This window comes from Apium graveolens, chromosome 1 (assembly GCF_009905375.1).
Source record: "Apium graveolens cultivar Ventura chromosome 1, ASM990537v1, whole genome shotgun sequence".
NCBI lineage: Eukaryota > Viridiplantae > Streptophyta > Magnoliopsida > Apiales > Apiaceae > Apium > Apium graveolens.
This window is the reverse complement of record NC_133647.1, coordinates 135,242,117-135,246,013: the sequence shown is the minus strand read 5'-3', so window position 1 is coordinate 135,246,013 and position 3,897 is coordinate 135,242,117.

The following is a 3,897-nucleotide window of genomic DNA, read 5'->3' as shown; positions in this document are numbered from 1 at the left end:
TCTGCTTGTAGGTACAACTACCACTTATCAACGGCTGATTAGCAGAACATCCGTTGAAGCTTTCATCCGTTGATGACTTCATCCGTTGAAGGATGTTATCCGTTGAAGCTTTCATCCGTTGATGCTCTCATCCGTTGAAGGATGTTATCCGTTGAAGCTTTAGAGACATCCGTTGAAGCTTAGCTTCTCATCCGTTGAAGGTCTTTTAAGTCATCCGTTGATACCACTTCATTTATACAAAATTACAAGGCATGAAATATTTACAATTGGCCTTCCTATCTGCATATCATCTAGTAGTCAACATGACTCATAGTTTCTCTCAACTTCTAAGAATTACAATTTTAAATACAGAGACTGAAATATGCTACAATACTAGACTTATTTCTAAGTAAAGCTACACCATCAACGGATAGCCAAAGTGGTCTTATCCGTTGAGGCTACAGACACTAAATTTCTACTTAAGTGTTTTGTTAAACATATCATCAAACTAATGCACATATATTCCTAACAATACCAAATACCTAAATTTGGTGTACCCTTGAGATATCTGAAAATCCTTTTGATAGCAATTAAGTGAGACTCCCTAGGATCAGCTTGGAATCTAGCACATAGACATGTAGCAAACATTATATCTGGTCTGCTAGCAGTTAAATATAAAAGTGAACCAACCATGCCTCTATAACTTGTAATATCCACAGACCTTTCAGTCTTATTTAATTCAAGTTTGGTGGCAGTGGCCATGGGAGTTTTTGCAGATGAACATTCCATTAAGTCAAACTTCTTTAAAAGATCATAAATATATTTAGTTTGACTAATGAAAATCCCATCACTAACTTGTTTAACTTGTAAACCAAGAAAATAGGTTAGTTCTCCCATTAGGCTCATTTCATAATTACTTTGCATTAGCTTAGCAAACTTTTTGCAAAGTTTATCATCTATAGAGCCAAATATTATGTCATCTACATAAATTTGAACAAGTATACTAGAGCCATTAACATCCCTAAAGAAGAGAGTTTTATCAACAGTACCTCTAGTGAAGTGATTCTCCAAAAGAAATTTTGATAAGGTTTCATACCAGGCTCTAGGTGCTTGCTTCAGTCCATAGAGTGCTTTCAACAGATAATACACATAGTCTGGAAAATTTGGATCTTCAAATCCTGGAGGTTGACTTACATAGACTTCTTCCTCTAATTTCCCATTTAGAAATGCACTCTTGACATCCATTTGATAGACTTTGAAATTGGCATGGGCTGCATGGGCTAGAAATATTCTGATGGCTTCAAGTCTTGCAACAGGAGCATATGTTTCATCAAAATCTATTCCCTCTTGCTGAGAATAGCCTTTAGCAACCAGTCTGGCTTTATTCCTTATGATAATGCCATTTTCATCCATCTTGTTTCTGAATACCCACTTTGTGTCAATAGGACTCTTGTTCTTTGGTTTGGGTACCAGCTTCCATACTTGGTTTCTCTCAAATTGGTTCAGCTCTTCCTGCATAGCTAATATCCAATCTGGATCCAATAGAGCTTCTTCCACTTTCTTAGGTTCCTCCTGAGACAGAAAACTACTATACAGACATTCATCTTGAGTGGCTTTTCTTGTTTGCACTTTAGATGATGCATCACCAATGATCAGTTCAAAGGGATGATTCTTGGTCCATTTCCTTTGTGGTGGAAGATGTGCTCTAGATGAGGTGGCCTCAGTATTGTCATGATGTGAGACAGAGTGTTGACTAGTTGAAACTCCCCCTGAGTTGTTGGTCCTTTGCAGGGAACTTGGAGTTCTATCAACTGATGATGTAAATCGATTATCCGTTGATGAACTATGATCAACGGATGCTTCATTTTGTACTTCAACGGATGATGCACTATGTCTTTCAACGGATACTGCATTTTGTGCATTATCCAAGGGCATGTTTTGAATCCCTTTTGAAGTGTCATCTCCATCAGTCTCCTCTTCACTATCATCACAATATATCTCAATGTTGTCAAATTTGAGTCTCTCATTATGTCCCTCATCTGTTAGTCCATCAATCTTTTTATCATCAAACACAACATGCACAGATTCCATAACAATGTTGGTTCTTAGATTGTAGACCCTATAAGATTTTCCAGCTGAGTAACCAACAAATATCCCTTCATCAGCCTTTGCATCAAACTTCCCTTTATGGTCAGATTGATTCCTCAGTATAAAGCATTTACATCCAAAGACATGAAGAAAGTTTAGAGTTGGTTTTCTTCTCTTGAACAACTGATAAGGAGTCATGCCTTTAGCTTGATTGATCAAAGAAATATTCTGAGTGAAGCAGGCACAATTAACAGCTTCAGCCCAGAAATATGTTGGTAACTTTGATTCTTCAAGCATTGTTCTGGCAACTTCAATTAAAGATCTGTTCTTTCTTTCAACAACCCCATTTTGCTGAGGTGTTCTTGGAGCTGAGAACTCATGCATGATTCCATTTTCTTCACAGAACAGCCTTAATGTTAAATTCTTGAATTCAGTTCCATTGTCACTCCTGATATTTCTAACCTTCAAGTCAGGATGATTGTTGACTTGCCTGATGTGATTGATAATGATTTCACTTGCTTCATCCTTTGATCCAAGAAAATAGACCCATGAGAACTTTGAGAAATCATCTACAATCACTAAGCAATATCTTTTTCTTGCAATAGACAATACATTGACTGGTCCAAACAAATCCATATGTAGCAGCTGTAATGGTTCATCAATTGTTGTTTCAAGCTTCTTTTTGAATGATGCTTTCCTTTGTTTGCCTTTCTGACAAGCATCACACAAACCATCCCTTGAGAATTCAACTAGAGGGATTCCTCTAACTAAGTCCTTTTTGACTAGATCATTCATTGTCTTGAAATTCAAGTGAGATAGCTTCTTGTGCCATAGCCAACTTTCAACTGTGCTTGCTTTGCTGAAGAGACAAGTAATGGATTCTGCATCTGTAGAGTTGAAGTCAGCTATGTACACATTTCCTTTTCTCACTCCAGTTAGAACCACTTTGTTGTCTTTCTTACTAGTGACAACACAGGCTTCAGAATTGAAGGAAACTGTATTCCCTCTATCACATAGTTGACTGATGCTCAGTAAATTGTGCTTGAGACCATCAACTAATGCAACTTCATTAATGATGACATTCCTTGTTGAAATCAAGCCATATCCCATAGTAAACCCTTTGCTGTCATCTCCAAAGGTTATGCTAGGGCCAGCTCTCTCCTTGAACTCTGTGAGCAGGGAGAAATCTCCTGTCATGTGTCTTGAACAACCACTGTCCAAGTACCATAGATTTCTTCCATTTCCCTGCACACCATAAAATCAATCAATTTGATTTTGGTACCCAAGTTTCCTTGGGTCCATTCTTGTTAGCCTTTCTCCTAGACTTCATTCCTCCTGCATCTTTAGACTTAGGTAAGTTTGAGTCAACCTTGGTCTTAGATGTAGTTGGTTGAGGTGTAGGGTTAGTCACAGAATCATTTAGCACATTTGTAAAATTATTAGGCATTGATTGTGCAAACATGTTATTCCATATGGGCATATTGTATGGCATTTGAGGCATACTAAATGCAGCAAGATAAGGATTGTTAAAATATGGCATGTTTACAAAATGTGCATAAGGATTTTGTTGAGACATAACAGGCATAACATGCAGAGGTGATGCAGACATATTAGGCATAGAAGAGGGTACATTTATGGGAGTCTTCTTAATGGATTTACAACTAGCAGATAGATGATTAACACTACTACAATGCACACAGCTTTTTCTAGGAGCATACCTATCAGGTGTGTAATTGTTGTGTTTATTAACTCCTACCTTCCCATTTCTGTTGGATTTTCTTTTAGATTCCTTTTTATCCTCAACCATCTTGAGCCTATTATTTAACTGTT